Consider the following 21,212-nt stretch of genomic DNA (forward strand, 5'->3'; position numbering starts at 1 on the left):
GATTTGCCAAAAGGTCATACAGAAAATATTGACAAAACTGACTTCCAAAATGAAATCTTGAGTTTGGTGAAATCAAATGCAAAACTCACAGAGACAATGGGCTCTCATCCCAGACTCCTGTCCTGACTAGAGGCTGCTGAGGGAGATTGAAGATAAAATGAGTTACTAGAATGCAGTTGGGGTATTTTAGTACTTTCACACTTTTATTCGCAGCTGAACACAGAGTATGATATGCTACAGTGCCCTGTTATTGCACTGGCTCTCATGTGGTAGTGCTCATGTTTGAAAATACAAAAGGATTAGAAACATGTCCTTTTTGTCCTCCTTTGCAGAGCTGAGGGATGGACCGGATATGTAAACAAATGTTCATCGGCATAATCAGACTTGTGTGACACTGGAAGGATTATTTTTCTGAAATTGAAGTGGCAAAAAAAAGTGTTTAAGCAACAGTTACTGGGATATAGATGTGTCTGTGGATGCTGCTTTCTTCTTACTATGTCAGACAGAAAGTTAGTGGTAATGATAGAATTATGTAAGGAAATGAATCATGAAAAGTGAGAAAAAGATTCTGAAATATTTAATGCTAAATTTAAGGATTTGGAAAGATACTCAAATTCTACACAGAATGCTGGGACCAAATGCTTTAAGTCTATTCAACCTATTTTCTTTAACACTGACAAGTATTATTACACTTCTTGTGCTTCGTGCTTCAATTTATTTCTAGTTTAACTTACATGTCAGTAAATTTATGTCTGACGTCAGTCTGACTCTTGCCATCCTCCTTTTATTAGATGTTTACCTCAAATTTCTATCAAACATCTCTGTCACTGAATTCAAATATGCTTATTAAAGATAATGTCAGCACTGCCAAAACACGTGCAATCGCCACATTTTCAATTTTACCTAATTTAAACACTTTTTAAACTTCAGATAACATATGTATAGTTTTTCCCTTTGGAACTCTGTTTTACCAGAGTGCTAATCTTATGCAGAAAGATTCAAATATGTGAGTAATAAATTCACAGAAACCTTTTATAATACTCAAAATGATGGTACAGCTAAGTAAAATACAGCAGGCTAAGAGATGACCAGGTTTTTCAAACGAAGAGTGGAATAAGCGTGGAAATAAAAGGTTACCTGAATGGCATTTGTTACATTCCATCCTGCTTCCCAGCTGGTGATCAGTTTGACCTGGGCATGTGGAAAGGGATCTGGGGACTTGTATTCTGGATCCTGGTGACAAATATCAAGCTCAAATTTCAGGGGTCCATCTGGTTCCTCTCTGTTCTCACTGTGAGCTCTGTTCAGTTCATCGCTTTTAGCAAAATTCACGTGCTCTTCATCGGTGTCTAGGCAGCTGTCCCACCTCACCAGTCCCAAAAAGAGAGATGGTGTTTCTCTAAAGCATTTGAAAAGAGATGAAAAAGTCTCCTTCAGGTGAGCCATCCTCAGTATCAAGTATAAAAGTAAAATCTTTCATTACATGTCTTTATTTCTTTCAGCAGTTGTATGTTGTCAATCCTTTTGGTAGGTTAGCCTCGATAGTGTAGCTGTGATTAATGGAGTTTGCTATCTTTGGTTCATTTATTTGTGGCTGTTTCAAATGGCAGCTAAAGAAATATCTCCAGGGTCTTCAACATATTGCCCAGAGTAGCATGCAGGAAGATTTAGTAGTCTGCAAGCTTCAATTTACAATTCAAATTGTTTTTCCTTTTACCTATGGCATCTATGTAGATCAGTCATTCATGAAGCGTTTACAGGTGGCTGCAAGAATATTTTCCCAGAAATTATGCATGTTTCTAATACAAATAAATAGTTCTGCCAAAAGGAAAAAAAATGCTTCATTAAAAACTAGAGCTGAGGGACTGACTGCTAAGAAAATGCAAGTAAACAAGTTCGCTTTTCCAGATGTGAGATTTTCTGCTGTGGTTTAGTGTCTACAGAGGTCAGTAGAACTTTAAAAATGTTCTTAATAGAGCTTAAGTAGAATGAAAAAGAAAAGTAGCTTGTTTGTAACTCTATTTAGTTGTTACCAGCAACATTTAGGGGAAAGACCTAGAGGTATGATAATACACTTACTTTATGGATGTGACTGATATATTATGGTTAGTCACACTGTAAAAATCCTTAAAATAATATTTACAAAAGTATTCTCTTCCTTCTTGGCATGGCCCATGGAATTTGTGAAGATAGGTAGAGAGAATTGGGTTACAATATTGTAGGTTTATTTATACCCATTTTCTTTAGTTATTAGCTATACCTGCCTTACATTCCCCTTCTCTCAGTCTTTCTAAAGACTACAGGGTTTTAACAGCCAAGCTTTTCTACATTACCAACTGAATAACTGGTACAACACTGCTGATCATGCTTAAGAAAGCATTCACTTATAAAAGGTTGGCATGAGGACCTTGGATCATGTGAGAGCAGTGACAGTCCTTGCATGCCCTAGCATGTCCTTCCCATTAAAAGAAATTTCAGTAATTCTCAAAACAATTTTAGAAGTTTATATTTCTGAACAAGAATACTAAACCAATGAACTGCAGTCTCATTAGCAGCTCTCTCATTAGCAGGACTTGACCATTTCCAAAATGAATCATGCAGGCCTTGTCTCCTTTTTCTTATGTGCTCAGGATTAAATAAACATGGAGAGGACCTTCACTGATGTGTCTTTTACAAATTAAGTAAACCTGGCAACAGTGTCTATAAAGTGAAAAAAAATGTTAGAAATCACATGGGTAACTTTCTTAATATAGAGAGAATGGTCTGAGATGCACAAATGGAATCCTGGGAAGTGGTAAACATTATTACATATTTTCAGCCTGTTCCGAAGCATTTCTTCTGTTTACATATTTGGAAAGGACTAAAAATGTAAATGGATGTTTACGTTTCTGGAAAGGACCATTTTGGTGTCATTGGCTTTATCTAATGCAAAAGGCACAATGTCATGGAACAGATAATTAGCATTTTAAAAGATATTTTATCAATTAAATACAGATAAGAACCATTTTAGCATCCTGAGGAATTGAATTCCATCAAATATAAATGTTGATTGCTACAAACAAAGTATTACAAAAGAAATTGCATCATTTATCTGGTGTTAATAGGATCTTTATTTTCTATTCAAAAGAATTACTGAGTCAGCTCTTTGGTGGAGGTGGGGTATTTGTTTTTCTTTGCTTTAGTTTTAGTCTTTATTTTATGTAATATTTTATTTGTTTTTTTTTCCTTGTAGATTAGTTAGGATTTCATGCAGCTATCTCAGTCAAGGGACGTGTAATCAAGTTTAGAAACAGAGAGATAGCTCTCGGTATAGAACCATTTGTTTTGACTACACAGGCTTAGAGATGAATTATCCAGTTTTATCCAAGGTCCTCTTACAGCACTGGAAGGAATCCCATTTTCAGATCTTTTATCTGCCAGATGCATCACATCCAGAAGTCAGAAAAATTAAATAATAGTTAAAATTGTTTTCTCATGGTTACACTGAACTTCAGAAGTGATGTAAAATCTCTTTTAATAGCTTAAAATAGCTTTTAGTTGGTTTAAATTCACTGCTTCCCTACTGACCAAAAAGGCAAGTAAGTCTAAAAGTTTCCAGAACGATCTGAATTTTAATAAAATATTTATATTAGCTATCCGAAACATGTATGCTTTTTGCATTACTTGTTTCAAAGAAATATATGAATTCAATTCATTTCTGACATACAGCATAGCACAGGACAACCCCACTCATATTTATTATTACCTATGTTTAATGCTGCTTAGCAGCCACCTTTGGATTAAGTGTCTTAAAATCAACTAGTAGGAGACAGCTTTTTTATGAAAGGTATACAGTTTAACAAGTGAAGACAGACATGGCAATCTGGGAGTCTATTCTTTGTCTGCTGGACATGGGTTTTTCATCCTATATTTCATTCCCTGAAGCTTTGATTTTTCCCGCCAGTAGGGCAAATTGTGCTCTTAGTTACATCACTGTACACTTACTGGTTCTTTCACTGACATAAATAATGAACAAAGGAAGATATATCAAAATCAGTTTTATTATTGCATTAAAAGCCACTGTCTGGATGAGTGCAGTAAATTTCATATTTATTGTGCTATTTCCAAGCCATCAGAAATAAGCAGTAAAGGCAACAAATTAGAACTGGATTCAGTTGAAGGGTTCTTTACTTTTCCCATGCAGTAATCCTGCTAGACATTCTTTCTACAGATGTTTTTTATCCACACAAGTCAGTCTTTTAAGTTTAATTAAATGTTCTCTCTCATCTTAGGAAAAACTGCCTGATTTATGGTAGGCTCGTAAGTGTGGTTATCATTGTCCTTGGCACCTGTTCACCTATTTCTATTTCAGTACTTAAAATAAGATTCAAATTTTCTTGGAAACCAGCAGACTGTGACTGTGAATCATAAGCTTGACAGGGCTGAATTTCAGGAACAGGAGGAGCACATGAATAGGCTTGGAAAAGACATCCTTCTTGGTCAGTAGAACTTCATAGTGCAGTTGCTTATGGCCAAGGAAATAAGGTCTTCAGAGCTGCCATTTGTGCTGGCCATGGTTTTATTCAAAATTTGTTTGACTGTAGAACCCTTAGTTCTACCCATCAAGAAGAGTATTTTAGAGCCATAATAAAAAGTAGGCCAACATAACCGTTTATCAGCCCCATATGCTTCTCTCCTACATAGCAGTGCATTTATTTAATATTGAATCTTTATAAGCTCACTTTTGCTGGGGGGCATGGTTTGGTTCAAGTATTGGGGTAGTAAGAATATTGTTGCTACTTAGCACACCCTTTCACAAGGGAGAAAACTTCTCTCCACAAAAAAGGAATCCTTAATAGTCACCTCTCTTAGTTAGTCCTGAGGGTAGCTGGGGCAAACACAGGACTTCCAGGTATGTGAGATGTTTTATCTAGAATAATAAATAAATGCTCAGAGGATACATACTGTTGTTACTTCCCATAATGGAATCAGTTTGCAACTGAAGAGATTTTTCAGTCTTTCCATGTCAATGTGCATTAGGCCTATGTATAAACTTGGGCTGAGAGCATGAAAATCTTAGGCAATACTAGACCTGTGGTGTCTTCCCATGGAACTCCAAAGCTGTATGATGGAGCAACCGGGAACAGAGGTGCACTGCTGAGTGCCTGTGTTATACAGTTTACGTGCATCCCAGAAGCTCAATAGGGACCTTTTTGGTAAAGAAATTCTTTAGATGTATTAGTCCAGCTTTTCACGATGGCTGAATGACTTTAAACTAAACTAGAGATGATTGTGCAAAATGAAAAAGTAGCTGAAACAAAAGATTGTGCATTTTGACAAATACATCCAGAAAAAAAATTACAGACTATCCATCTACCCTTTGAGTGGTGAAGGTTTATGATGGCTGAGATGAGGAATTTTTTGGTAGTGAAATAGGGATTTAATTTTTTGGTACTATGGATCCCTAACGAAAATATTTGCAACAGGTTTTTTTTTCACACTTTTAACTGATGCTTCTTTGAATGCTCAGGTTTATTAGCAAAATTAATCTCAAGGTGTTTCTGCCACATATCCAAATTTGAAAAGCAGATGCAGAAAATGCACAAAACATGATGAAAGATAACATTAGTAATCGATTGCATGTGCTTGAAAAGGCTTCTTCGCATTAACTTACGTTTATTTGTATGCTTTTGTAAGGATTTTTTTTTTTTTTTGTATTGTGGAGTGCTCTTTGCATATTACTCTGGCAACTCTTTAAACAGTTATTCAAAATTATGTTCAAGCATGTGAATATATATATGAGAGTAAATGCATGTGACACTTTAGAGGAACATGAAAGGCAACCTCCCTGTCCTATGAAGATAAACTGTCATCTAGAGAAAAACGGATTATTGTGATGCCAACTTAAAACAAAAGGGAAAGCATGGAGTGGTTACACTGAACAGATGAGTACTTGAAAGTTTCTTGAAAGACTTTGATCACGAACCAGAATTTGTAGAGGACTTCTCTTGTTGGAGAAAGAGAAGGCACTATTCAAAGCCTAAAGGACACGGAAAGAATTAAGCCCATAGAGGAGAAAGAAAGAAAACAGTAGGAGATAAGATTTTAAGAAACATAGGTCTGCGTGGTGTAAGAGAAGATAAGAACATGCATAGAGACAGAAAGGAAACTGGAAAGATCAAGTGGTCAAGGACAGGATGTCATAGTATGAAGATTTTTGTTACTTTACATAGAATATTTTCTAAGACATGCCACAAAATCTTCGTATATACCTAGAACGGCGGATTCTTCTCTGAGTTTCTCAAAATTCCTACATGCTAATATTCTTTCTATTTCTTGCATTAGAGGGAAAGAGAATAATTTCTGGCAATTTTCACAGTTAAGGATATTCTGCGGGAAAAAGAAATGCAATTTGTAAGGATAGGAGAAAATGCCAAGAAAAAATACAGAAAGATACTTTATCATGAGTGGCTATTTAAACATATCCCAGGAATCACCCTCTAGGAATATTTGTGCTACAAATCAAGCTCTCAAGAGATGCACATGCTAGAAGTAAGCATTGACCTTTATTCAGGCCATTTGTACATATATATCATGATGTAGTCCTTAAATGTCTACAGGTTTATATTTTCCCATTGGCCAGTTCACTGACTAGAAATCACCATTATCTAGGAAAGGATTAGCATTATGGGGCTAAGATGGCTGATGATATCCAGAAGAGACAAGGCAGTCTTATAGCTCATGGAGAAATGTATTTTCTCTCTGTCTGCAACACTTAAGTTACAGTTTGGTGAGTTGCATAATGGTTTTACATAAATTAATATGGATGGGATTCCTCTGAGCAGCAGAGACATTTTCTGAGCTACCCATTTAGGTCCCTTTCATATAATCAGTAGAATAAAACAGATGATTCTAAAGAATTGTTTGTCTCAGCTTAAAGTTGACATCTGAAGCAGGGAAGCAGGTTGGATGCCATAGGTCAGTGGCATGAAACTGGCCATTTTCTCCCTCTGTATATAAGGGAAATCCTGAGTTACTGGCTTAGAGTTCTATACCTGTCTGCACTGTAGTTATGTGAAGGCAGGTGAAGTGAATTCCATACTATGCATTTCCTGAATGATTATTTTAATTTGTAACTGCTGTTGCCATGTAGCCCATCTTACTGCTCTCACCAGACACTGATTAAATTTGGCATTAGAATTTATCAATTATCAATAAATTTGGCATATTTTGCCAATAATCTGTGCCAATAATTTGTTCAGACATGTAAATAAAAGTAAATTAAAATAATTCACCCTATTGCTAAATGTTATAGTAGAAAAATATTCACTCATTTTCCAAAGCAATAAGCAAAATATTTGAAACCTAATATATTTGGAAGTAATTTGCTCTCATTGATCTAGGAAACTGGATGCTTACATTTCTTAAATTGTCACCTTATCACCTTATAGAAAGTAGGAATTTCATGGTTCTTGACTGCAAGAATGTGGACTAAAAAGTGATTCTGAATGATTGTCTGCTATGTGGAGACTATCCCTTGAGCACAGGATAAGATGGGGTGAAAATATATGATTTTGTGGTAAATTACTATTGTAATGATGCATAAAGGAGCTAAATTCAGATTACAACAGCAAATCATAAATAATGTTTACAACTTTTCAGCACTGCCTTTTCAGGTTGGCTTTTAAAACAGATACACCCTTCTGTAGAGGTGCACCTGTTACATAGAACTGGGAAAGTGTTGTGGTTTGACATGGATGTGAATTCTTTCAGGAAGTTGGGTCAAACCAATCAGTGGTCAAGTTTGGATATTGGCACCTAAAGTGGCCACTAAAGGTGTGGATACGCCTCTGAGAACACAGGGGTTTAAAAGCAAGAACTCCCAAGAGCTCGCTCTCTTTGGTTCCAGTCAGGGTGCTGTGCAGACCTCCCCTGCCCAGCCATGGGGCTGGGTGGGGGAGGGGAAGCCATGAGGCCTGGTCGAGGTGAGCTGAGGGGTAGAAGGACTGGAACCGAGCCAGCTCCTGTGGACGGAAGGGTGGAGAGAAGCGGAGATGTCTTTGTCATCCCCCCCCAAGAGGGAAGAGACAGAGAGTCCAGACGGCACCTGTAACTTTGCCGGCGTGGAGGAGAAAGAGGTGGGGGGGAAGGCGCCCAGACTTGGCCTTGGGAATCGGCTGCTGGGCAGAGATATCAACCATCCAGGGAGTCTGAACTTTTAACCCTTTCCTGAGAAATGAAGGCTTTGTAAAATATTACTCCTCCTTGATTTGAAGTAGAAGCGAGACAGTCTGGGATCCGAAATGATGGAAGAAGAAATTCTTGAGTTGGAAGGAGATGATTGAGTGGCTTGTGGCTGGACTTTTCTTGTTAGCCATAGACTGAACCAAATTCTCCTAACAGAAGATGCACTTAGGGGGGTGCGTTGATGGGCCAAGAGACCTGTTTCAATGATTACCAGCAGAGGAGTAGAGAGAACAGAGGAGAGTTGAAGAAGGTGGGGAGAAGCCCTCTATCTTCGAGGAAGAAGAAGAGGAGAAGACCTCTGTTCTTGGACCCTCAGCCCCAGGGGAAAATGGCGGGGACTGTAGTCCCAACATGAGAAACTGAACTGTTGTCTCTTTTGATCCATGGCAAAGCATCCTTAAAGGAGCCCTATGAGCAGTCTGTCCATGCACAGTGGTGAGAGCACTGTGACATGGAAAGGAGAGTGTCACCATGGCAGATTTTCTCCGGGTAGTTGCCATGTGTGACATGGAAACACAAGGGTGGCAATTGTGTTTCCTGGGGGGTCTGTGGCACAGGAGAGACTCCTGTCTCCCTTGATGGACTGAGTACTGATTATCTGAAGGTTGGCAACTTGATCAAGATCCCGGGTGGTGTCTCACTGTTGAGTTTGTTTGGAAATTAGTTGAGAGGAGGAGGAGTGTTTTGGAAGGTCTTAATCCAGGATTTAGTGTTTGTAGTTTTTATAGTAGTAGTAGTTTAATAAAGTTCTTTTCTTTGTTATTAAGTTTGGGCCTGCTCTGCTCTGTTCCTGATCACATCTCACAGCAATTATTTAGAAAAGTGCATTTTCATTGGGGTGCTGGCATCGTGCCAGTCAACCGTGACAGAAAGGATCTCAGATTGTGGGAAATATCTGTCACACAGCACTGGTAGAAACTCTACATATACAGTGATTCAATGGCATAATTCTTGTATTGGACTGATGAAATAATATGAATCTAAACTTAAACTTAAGTGACAATAGTAGAAGGTATGTTAATTCAGTTTTGTTCTTGTTCTGCTAAATTTAAATGACAGTCTTACAAAAATAAATAAGTATTTATATATGGTAAAAGAACTATCAGTCACAGCATATTGCCCTTCAATCTAGCAAGCCATATATTAATAGCACACACTACAACAGACAATAAATAGTCTGTCGTGTCTGAAAAAATTCCATGATGTAGGTAAGTGGATAGTGGATAGTGGATACTAACATCCTCCTCCCCTTCCTTGTGAAATGAACTGTGAAGATGTGAAGATCAAGAGTTTACTACCTGGAAATGTAACATTCAGATGAAGCAATCTGCCACTTAAGGGAGAAGGATAGGAAAGAAATAAAGCCCATCTACAAACAACAGATGAAGTTGATGGCTACGATTCAAGTTGAGAAAGTTGTTGAGAAATAAAATTACTGTGACAATGAAGAGCAGCAGACAGAAGCAATTCTTTACATAGCACATAGAATTATTATTTCCACTTATCCAGAAATAATTGAGATGTGCAACATGAAAACCATGCTAGATATTTTTGTACATATGTTCCACAGCATAATAGATTTTTTACTTTGCTTTCAGGAAAGCAAATGTGTTTCCACCAGAGCTGAAATATTTTGGGTTTATTTGTAGTCTCCCAGGTCCTACTGTATTGCTTCATCAGCAAGCTCTGCTCCCTCAGTGCTCATCTATAGCATCTGCATTCAAGTATTCATTCTTTACAGGAAGAGTTTCTTCACTTATTTTATGTCTTCATTATAGGTATTGTCTTCAAGGAATCAATAGGGGAAGACACAGGTGTAACTTACATGCATAGCATTATTGTCATCTGTCTGTGCATTTCATTTAGTGTTATCCATAGTTTTTATGAGCAGTTGAAATTATAGATATTACTTAGTGTTGTGATGCTTACAGTCATTTGGAAACCAAATATTTTACTTTCATTCTTGATGAGATACATTTTAGTCTTTGAAGGATGATTTGGGACTTCCTCACAGTCTCCGACATTTATTTTTTTAATACAAAGTTCAAATACGTGGATAAATAGTGAAATAGCATAGGTTCACAACATAGACATCCATCAACAAAAAAAAGAAAGAACTGCAAAACAAATTGTTGTCCTTTGCTGTGACAGTTAAAGAGACGCTCTGAGGCGCTAAACTTGTTTGTATTATGCAACTGAAATTAAATATCAGCACTTACCCAGATTAGAATAAGCAGTATGGAGTAATTAAATCAAAATTATAGAAACTTTTAAGGTGGTTAAATGAGATTAAGCAGAGAAAACAAAAGAAACAGAAAACAGATGAATAGAACCTCTGCAGCTCCTGACTATAAAACTGTTGTGCTCTTCTCCCTAGGTTAGAAATGCATCAAGCTTCATAGGCAGTCTATCTCTACTGTTTTTTCCCTTTAGCAATGATCTTTCCTCAAGAACTCAATTAAAAAACAAGGCATTTTATTTCTTTTTTCTCATCTCTTTGTCTTAATGACTTCTTTTTAACCACTGTCACTGTGTTTTGGAAGTGACAGTGTCCAATTCCAAAACACATTTCTGATTAAAAATAAATACCAAATGTCATTCAAGTCTCTGTGCTTGAAGAGCAACCATATGAAATCTTCATGATATTTTCATATTTTGTGCAGCTGCTGATAAGGGAATATGAAAGATGAAATAGTTTATTCATAATAGGATCATATAGTAATTAAAACTAAAATTAACTACATAAAACTAAATTTTAGAATAAATTTAAAGTTGCCAGGGAAGAGAAATGTCAGTCCATTCTATTTCTACCAGTGTGATGCCAGTACCACTAAGAGATGTCCAGCATCTGGAGAGGGATCAGGTCAGCATGAGAGCACCTGAAAAGCATCACAAAGTATTTTCAGCTACTCCAGCAGGTAAGTCAGCCTCATGAGCTATGAAATGGCATGTAATACGGGGCATAAACAAGAGGAGTTAGAGTTGTGGACACATCTGCAGGGCAATGATTTTACTGGCATTGTGGAGACATTGTGGCGACACCAAAAAGGAGGGGCTGGTTGGAAATATGATGCCTTGGCCACAGAGACCATGAAATGGTGGAATTGGAGGTCCTTGGGGCAGTGCAGGTGGCACACAGCAAGCTCACTACCCTGGATTTCAGGAGAGCAGACTTTGGCCTCTTCAGAGATCTGCTTGTTAGAGTATCATGGGATAAAACCCTAGAATGAGGAGCCCAATAAAGCTGGTTAATCTTCAAAGATCACCTCCTCCAAGCTTGGAATCAATTCATCCCAAGAAAGAGAAAGCCAGGAGAAAACACTAGGCGGCCTGAATGGATGAACAAGAAGATCCTGAACAAAAACTAACATAAAAAGGAAGCCTACAGAGGGTGTAGTAGAGCAAAGTGATCTGGACATACAGATTGTCCAAACTGCCAGGGATCTGGTTAGGAAACTTAGAGCTCTGATAGAAATAAATCCAGTTAGGGACATCCAGGGCAGCCTTTGTAGAAAAGAAAAGTTTCTGTAATGTTGGTAATAAAAGGAAGACAAAAGAAAATGCCAGCTTCTGCTTCTGTTGTGCAGTGGATGATTTGAGCCTTTGTCTCTGCAGAATCATTTTGAAGATGCTGTTAATCTTGTTCACATCCTCTGACACCACTTATTCTGCTTGCCTTCTCCTGCTGGAAAGGCAGGTTCTGAGCCACAGCATATCCCCTGCAGGCAAGGACACCATCTTCTGCTCTGGCCCAGGGAGAGGCACCTGGTGCTGCCTGAAGACCCAGACCTGGAAGGCCACAGCTGCCCTTCAGAGCTCTGAGCCAATGCCTCTGCTGTGCCACTATTGCTTGGGCTGGTGATAGGATCTGTGTCTCGTGGCACATGCCCAGGCTTGTGTTCCAGATCCAGGCTGTTTTAAGCAGCTTTGCGACACCCTTCCCTTACTGCTCTGCACAAACCAATGTGCCCATTAGCTACTACTTGATGCACCATAGGTGTGGTAGGTCGCTTGACCGCTGTAGCCCCGTGGGTGTTTGACATTCCATAAGCAGGAGTCAGTTTCAAACAAAGCTCTAAGCACCTTTTGAGAAGGAAAGACTTGCAGATATTTTTATAAACTGAGTTTGCTAGATGTAAAACCTCTAGTACTCACACTTTTCCAGCAGCAGGAGGCATCTCAAAATTCTTAGTCAAATTCCTGGAAGGTCTCCAACCAACCCAGGCAAGAAAAGAAGCCCAGAAATAGATGTGCAAAGTGTTATGGCTGTTAGCTGCCTCTGCTGCACCCTGGGCAAAAGGAGGTAAAGTTTACACAAATTAGCATTACTTAATATAGCTCCATAATGTCTATTTTTGGAGTGAGTCTTCTGCTTTATACTTTAATGGTTTATATACTATAAGACATCAAAAAATGTAAATAACTTTACCTGAAAGGAGTTTTATTTAAAGTTAATTAGCACAAAGGAGTTTTGTATCTTCAACATGAGCAGAATGCCTGAACATTCTGCTTTTCTTAACACTGTTATGAAAGTTGTGCAGAAGGAAATGTTGAGAAACTTCTCTCCCACATTAAACAACTAAGATGCTTTTTTTTAAGCAGACCATTATTAATTGTTTTCAGAACTATTTTAGAAGATTGATTCATGCATAAAAATGCATTTAGTCAGGGATTTCAGGTTTCAGCAACTCTGCTTAGAAAAGCTTTATAATTTTCTTCTTGAAGAAAGATCTTTAATTACATTGGAGCAATAGAGTGGGATTTATGCATATATTCTAATTATGTACCAGTAAAACTGAAAAGCTCTTCGTTAAAACCATGTGGAGAAAAATCAGACACATGCCAGCACTTCATTACTGAGAGTTTAAGAGGAATTGTGTGGTGGCTTATTATCAGTATTGCATAAATAGAAGGGCACTCTACATATTGCATATGTCGACACAGTCTTTTAGATTTAAAAATAGGCTGATTTTGAGAAAACAGTAGAAGGTGCAAATCAACTCAATTAAACCAAACCAATTTATTCTACATTAGCACCTTACTACCTGTTTAGTAGAGCAAGCATTATAATAAACATGTTATTTCTAAGTTAAATCTGTATAGGTATCTCCATGTACAGATGTATATGGAAAATATTAGATGAAAGATCAAGAGTCACTCAACCTCAACCTAACTAGATCTAAATAATTATCAAATAATATGATTAGATAATATAATTTTTCATAAGAATTACATGCTTATAGCATGATCAGAATATATGGCATGCTTTCTGTTTAAACAAGAGCCTTTATGATGAAGGGTTTTCTCATGTTGTAAACAAGAACAGCTGGTGCACAGGCTGTTACAACACACTGGAATAGCAATACAGTAGATTTATTGTTACTTCTAAAATTGTGTATAAAGAAGTCATTCATATTTTAAGCACAGAATTACTGAGCACTTCTTGCCAAATCGCAGACCCTCATGAACAATTCCCTTTGAGTCACAAGGGAATGACTTTTCACTTCTGAGGGTCAGTCCACAAGATGATAAAATAATTAAGACTCATGAAGGGGTTGGGTATGTACAAAATCCAGCTGCTGAGTCCAGTTTCATAGAAGGGAGCTGAGTAAACTAGGAATATGAGCAGGGTAGAGAGGGGATAGCAGTAGAAGTTAGAAATGAGAATGGCAAAAACAGAGTGTCTGTGAGTCTCTGATGAAGCTCACATTTGGCCAACTCCTGTAGCTCTTTCTTTGTTATTGAGATCCCTTGTATTATACACCTAGCCATAAAAAAGGATATTGCTGTACAGTCGAAGTGAACCAACTCATTAAACGTAAAGCGAGTTGACAAAGTGGTTTGATTATAGGGAAGATTTTTTGTGGCTGTATGTGTAAAATACCTAGCTCATTATTTTTAAGTAAAAAAGCAGCCTAAATTATGCATAACATACATATTATTGCATAATTAAACAACATAAATAATTTTATAATATTTAAAATATCTCATTTTTACCTCTATCAGTACGTACTTTTAATGAAAAATTTTACTGAATTTTTTAAGGGTAACTTTAAAGTAGGACACACATGAATGAAAGACTTCCACTATCACCAGTTCTAGTATTGTCCTATTATGGACAAATTTATAATGTAATTTGTTTTTTACACTGATCAAATTTCATTTTAAGCTTCTAAGGTTTCTAGTCTAAATTACTCCTATGAGAAGAACCACTGAATTATAGAATGGTTGAGGTTGGAATGGACCTATGGAATTCATCTGGTTGCAACTCCTCTGCTTAGGCAGAATCACTTAGGGCTGCTTGGCCAGGATCGTGTCCAGACGGCTTCTGAATAAAAGGACAGAGACTCCACATCTGCCTGGGCAACCTGTGCCAATGCTTGGTCATTGACAAAGTATAAAAGCGTTTCCTGATGTATTCACAGAACCTTTTGTGTTTCAGTTTGTGCCCATTGCCTCTGGTCCTGCCACTGGGCACCATTGAAAAGGGCTAGGATCCATTGACTTTGCACCCTGCCTTCAGGTACTTACATATACCCCACCTCATCCTTCTCTTCTCCGGGTTTATAAGAGCCCACCTCATCCTTCTCTTCTCCGGGTTTAGCAGTCCCAGCTCTCCAGGTTTGACCTCGCAAGTGCTGAGTAAAGGAGAAGGATCACCTCCCTTGACCTGAGGTCAGTATTTCATCTAACACAGCCCAGGATATCCTTAGTCCAGGCAGACAGCACCCACTGCTCTCCCTTCATCTACTTGGCCAGAAATTTCAAGGTAAAAACATATAAATTTGGTAAAACATGAATTTAACTTGGTAAAGCCATGCTGGCCATTCTGTATGATTTTCTTGTGCTTGGAAATAGTTTCCAGGATTGGCTACTCCTCTGCCTTTCCAGGGATCAAGGTGAGGCTGACTGGCCTGTAGATCCCTGGATCCTCCTTGTTTTTCTTCAAGATATGAGTAACATTTGCTTTTCCTGCAGTCTTCAGGTACTTCTTGCAGTTGCCATGATTGATCAAAGTTTATCCAGAGTGGCCTTGCAATGACATCAGCCAACGCCCTGGGCATCACGGGTGCATCCCATGGGTACCCACTGACTTATGCATGTCCAGACCATCAAGAACTCCAACTGTTATTACTGCAGTTAGAGCAGCACTGAATTTGTGTGTTGTGTTCCTCCCACATACAGTGTGTTTGCTGATAGAGATAGGCAAAGTTAAACAATAAGAAATGCATGCTAAAAAAAGGAAGAGAAGAGAAAAGAGAAGAGAAGAGAAGAGAAGAGAAGAGAAGAGAAGAGAAGAGAAGAGAAGAGAAGAGAAGAGACGAGAAGAGAAGAGAAGCGAAGAGAAGAGAAAAATTAAGGACAAATGAACACCTGTCATTCTGTGATATTCTTAAAAGTTATCTTCATCACTTTTCCCAACCAGAAATTGTTAGCTGCAACCGAGAGAAAAAATGTTGAAAAGCAATATTGGGTTTCACACAATGTTCCATGTTAGCCAGAAGAATGGCTATTTTGCCTGGAAGATACTCTCAGTTTCTCAGATTTGTAATAGTAATTATTGGCATATGCAGAAAATCTGTAATAAAAAGTTGTTAAAGTAAATTGCTGTTGATTTAAGGTAATATATCCACAGCATAATGTAACTATTATCTGTATCACGTTTTTTCACAATAAATTATCAAAAGGACTCAGTCTTGAATGCTGAAAACACAACCCAACTTCCATTTCCTAGGCAGAGACCAGGAAAATATTTACTTTTACTAAAAATGGTTGTGTTGGTATAGCTCATACAATGTTTGCTTTAAAGTCAATTTTGGCCTTCTGAGAGGGATTGCAAACCAAAATTTTTTCCCCTCTCTATCAAACTCTGTGTGTTCTGCTCTTACTATTCACCTCTTTGCAAGTCCTGTGCACCTATAGCACTTATTATGAACAGACCTGGCTAAAGGTCTTCAGAGAGAGCCAGTGGTTAGCAATAATATTTCTAGCAGAGATAATAGCCAGGGGTTAGCAATAATATCTAGCAGAGATATTTCTAGCTTCACACAATGTTGTGTATATTGCATCTTGACACAAAGGTAAAGTTCATTGCATCATGATACAGAAGTAAAATTCAGTTGCTTATTTCCTTAAATCTAGTGTAAGTACACTTACACATTTTTTAAATCCTATGCTTACAAATAAAAGGGCAAGGAACTTTTCTTTTTAAAGAAGGATCAATATTCCATTTCCAGTACTGTATCTAAAGAAATCTGGATCGGAGTAAACAAATCCTAGAATGATTCAGTTCATTCAACACATGAAAACAAGATGAAAGTTAGTTAAAAAGTAATATTCTTATATAAAACTGGTTTGTGATTCTTCATTCTTTTCCCACTGAGATTTTCTGATTTCACAAAATTAGATGATTTTCTTTTTCTTGAAAAAATTATATGAGCTGACTCTGGTGCCTAAAGAGGTTACTGTGGAGCAGAGGCTAGACAGAATTAAAGGAACAAAGTAGTAAAGGAATAAAGTAGGTATTTATTAAAAGGCCTTCAAAGGATACACCCTGGGCAGTAGAAGAGCCTGGCCATGGCTTGACCCAAGACGGACCAAGATGGACGACTGGTCATGAGTTTTCACACTTTTATAAGTTTTGGTCCATTTACATATTGGGGTTAATTGTCTAATTACAGCTTCAGGTTATGAAGTCCCATCCTCCCAGATTGCTCACCTCAATTCACTGTTGTTTATACTTTTTGGGCCAGAAGCTGCAATGGTGTTCTTGGTTCTCAGGCTGGAAAAGGATTGCTTTGTCTAACGAAACTGTGAAGAGAACTTGTTAACACTTTATATGAAGTTCAGAGTCACACACTAAAGCAGTAAAGAATCTGGAAAATATGAAAGCTAAAACTTAAGGCATCAACTCTGCACAGGCTAATGTAGAGCTGTATTTCTATCCCAGAGTAGAAAAAACTCACTACTGATTTTTGCTTAAAATACCAGCCCAGAAGCATGGTCTTGGCTAGTAGACATCTATTGTTTATCTGCACAGAAATCTGAACCCCCTGCTTAGACACAGCCCATCCCCACACAGCCAGCCCCCTGTTTCTGACCTTTTTTCACAGTCCTCAATGGAGCTGTCTTCTGTCTTGGAAACTTGTATTTCTTCAACCTGTTCTTTGTCAAGTAGGAGACCTACTTGGCATGTTGTGTAAGAGCACCAGACCATCCCAGAAAGCAGTCAAAAGAAAGTGTAGAGGAGCAAGGGACTGAATTCCTCAGGCCTTCAGTCACCAGAAGTAATTCACTGTCAAATCGACAGCTAGAAATCCTGTTTCTAGCATAGCTGCTCTGCTAATACCCATTAAGGACAAGTGCCTCCAGCCTGAAATTGAGCTTTCGGGCAGGTAAATGTTCCCAGTCCATCAGTGGGCCCCTGAGAGACAGTGAGGCACCACTGCTGCATCTTGAGTTGCTATCTCTTTTTCCAAATCACTAGACTGGTATGGAAAGTGGCTGGTTCTTCTCAGGAAACAAGTTTACTAAAAAGATTCTGTTCTGTGCTTATGTAGAGAGGTACTATGAAACAAAACATTTAAAGGGGGAAAGAAAAAAACCTGTTCTTGATGCACTGATGCCTCAAAGTCCATCTCTCTGTCTCTCCTTTCTCCTTGCACTCCCTGCAACAAGAGAGGTCTTCCACAGCTTACTGCACATTCTAGTAGTTTTTAGTCTAGAGTAGAGACCTCAGGGAAGATGAGAAAAGAATAAAAGGTGGAGTAGTATGTCCTGACTCTAGGCTCCAGGTTCAGGATGGTATCACGGGAGCGAGGAAAGATTGGGAAATGTGTGGGAAGCAGCCTGCAGACAGATTTTTGTACTTGTTGCATGCGTGGGCAGCCACCCACCATGCCTTATGTTATGCACTGAACAAAATGACGTTTTTCATTCAGCTCCCAGAGGACCCAGGCTTCTTTAAAAGGACTGGGCATACACAACAGCAGGATGCTACATATGGATGTGAGAGGGGCTTTGGGCTTGGTGCTGTGAAACTTATTTTACAAGTGAGAGTAAAGCAGAAAGTTACCATTTGGGATACAAGAAATATTCTTTCCCTACTCTAGCCAGCCAAGCCAATTTTCTGCCTGTAATAAGGAGGAGAAATAAAGAAATTATAAAGGACAGGAGGAAGGATAGGAGTCCCTGAGTCACTGAATCGTGAACCATAAAACATGCCAAGTTAGAAGGGACCCATCAGGATCATCCAGCCCAACTCCTGGTCCCACACAAGACACCCCAAAAGTCACACCGTGCCTGAGAGCATTGTCCAAACACTTCTTGAACTCTGTCAGGCTGGTGCTGTGACCATTTCCCTGGGGACCTTTTTCCAGTGATCAAACACCCTCTGGGTGAAGAACCTTTTCCTAATATCTAACCTAAAACTCTCCTGACACAATTCAGGCCATTCCCTCTAGATCTGTCACTGGGGACCACAGAAAGGGATCAGTGTCTGTCCCTCCTCTTCCCCACACCAGGAAGTTGTAACTGCAATAAGGTCTCCTCTCGGTCTCCTCTTCTCCAGGCTGAATATCTCAAGGAAAAAGATATAAAGAGGAGAACTCTTTACATCAGGCCAAATCAGAATAAATCAGGACAAGTGGAATCAGTGTAGCTGCAGATGCTACAATAGATGATATTTTTCTCATGGAACCAGATCCACAAGGCTATTAACACAGCATGAGGGGGGCAAAAGTCTAGGAAATGTTAATTCTTACTACAAATATGTGAGTGAGATTCCTCATTTTCTTTATCTAGGTTGTAAAGGGCACACGTCATCCAACCAGTATCACATGCAGCCCTGGTGGACACTGTAAATGTTCAGCAATGGCAAATATGTACCATTGCTGGCAATGGAGGTAGGAACTGTCATGCAATGAATATCAATACAGTAAGATAGTCTGTTTGGCATTTCAAAAATATTGGGCATCATAAACATGGTTGATGTGTCTAATGCTGATAAGATGTGACTGAGAGAAACTGAAGTATTGTGAGCAGCTGTCTCTTCTTTCAGTTCCTTATATAAGTCAAGGATATTTTTCCACGGATGTTGGAAGGAATGTGTATCTGCTTAAAGCCGAGAACAGCTGGGCATTTTTCCCTCTGGAACCTGATAATGTTGTCTTAGGTTTCAATGGACCAGAAATATCCACACCTAGTGTTAAGTCTTGGAAGGGGGACTTCGATATATTGAAAGTGATAGCTTACATTGGATCATCTCAGAATCTGGAGGATGAAATTGTACTATCAGTAAACATTAATGCTTGAATTCCTTTCAACCAGGACTGTGAAGTCACATGAGATATTCAGAGATATTCAGAGATGCCCCAGAAATTCAAAGTATGGATATGATTGAAACTGTGATGTCCCAAAAATATTCTTGTTAGGGCAGCCATTGGAACAGATCCAGGAGAACACTGTAAACGTAGGTATGGATCTGTGTGTTGCCATTGTTCAAATACCACAATCTAGTTATGAAGTACACCAGCACTCAGTCAAGAACTTCTGGGAGGTACCAACAGCAGACTGTGTCACAGTGGAAGGTGAGGTAGGAGCTCAATGTGACAGAAACTGAGGTGAAGTGCATCAAAAAGATGAGGGAATTCATGTTGCTTGGAAACACAGCTGAGACTGTGCAGGCTAATACCCGGTAGCAGAGATAAAACATTTTTTGCTTGGACCAGAACTGCAACACATTTCCTACATAAACCCCTATAGTTCAAATGACATATTTAAACATTTAAATTTAATTCCATGCTTAATATGCTAACTAGAATTAAGAAAAGAGCATTTAAAAGTTTGGAATTGCTAGGCTGGAACAAGAATGATCACTTATTAAGCATATTAATTTTTCTTCATGAGTGATGAATCTTGAAAACCACAGTGATTTGTCAAAATAATTAAATTCCATTTGCTTTTCAGATATAAATGCCTACACAGCTTGCCAAAGTAATCCTTGCTTGCTACTCAGAAGACTAAACTTCCATAAATGTATTTTCTTAACCACATTTTTTCTTTTTCATTTATGAGGTAAGAGAAAAAAATCATTATTTTATTCATTCTGATTATAATCTTCAATGTTCATGCAAATCCTGCCAAAAGAATTTATTTTTCAGAATCAGGTTCATATGTAGCACAGGGATAAAAAAGACCCATTTCCTCAATGGCTGACAATGCTAATTTCATTCGATTTGCTTTCATCTGTTTTAGCAACAATTCCAGCAACTAACCCAAATATATTTTGATTGAAAAAAAGGTTCAACTTCGTACTGAAAATTATAAACACCAAGCATACACCAACAAATCCCAAATTTATAAGAATCCAATATGTTTTTAATGTATTATTTTATTTAATTTTTCTTTATTCTTTCAAATCAAGCACTTAGATCAAATTTCCCTCTGCAATCAATATGCCTGTAAATTGTCATTGTGTTTTAAAAGGAAGTTGATATTCACAGGAAATCAGTTGCCTCCAGGAAGTGGACCTTCAAAGACAAAAAAAGAATATTTTGATACTTTGAGTAATGTTTAGGCTGCCTGAAGAGCTCTTACTGGGAGTTAAAACTAGGATAGGCTGCACTAGATGAGTACAGCACTGGATATTGATAGCATTTGGCAAAATACAATATATTTTGGAATAAACTACTATAGTAGCAAACACTATAGTAGCAAACACTATATATATTTATTTAAAAATACTTCAAAAATCTCAGCCATTAATCTAGTTTGCCAAAATTCAAGTCTTTTATTTCCTTCCCTTTTTCCTACTCCCTGCTTTTCTTAACCCTGCTGATCTTACCCTTTTTGTTTATAAGGTCTACCAGGTCAAGGCTGTCTCTCATTAAAGCTGTACTTTTTATTGCATTGCCTTCAATCACCATGCTGGAAAACACTCTCTATGCCAAGTAATGTAAATGGGTTTGTATGTATATTGTTTATGA

Source organism: Anomalospiza imberbis, chromosome 3 (assembly GCF_031753505.1).
Source record: "Anomalospiza imberbis isolate Cuckoo-Finch-1a 21T00152 chromosome 3, ASM3175350v1, whole genome shotgun sequence".
In the NCBI taxonomy this organism is placed as follows: Eukaryota; Metazoa; Chordata; class Aves; order Passeriformes; family Viduidae; genus Anomalospiza; species Anomalospiza imberbis.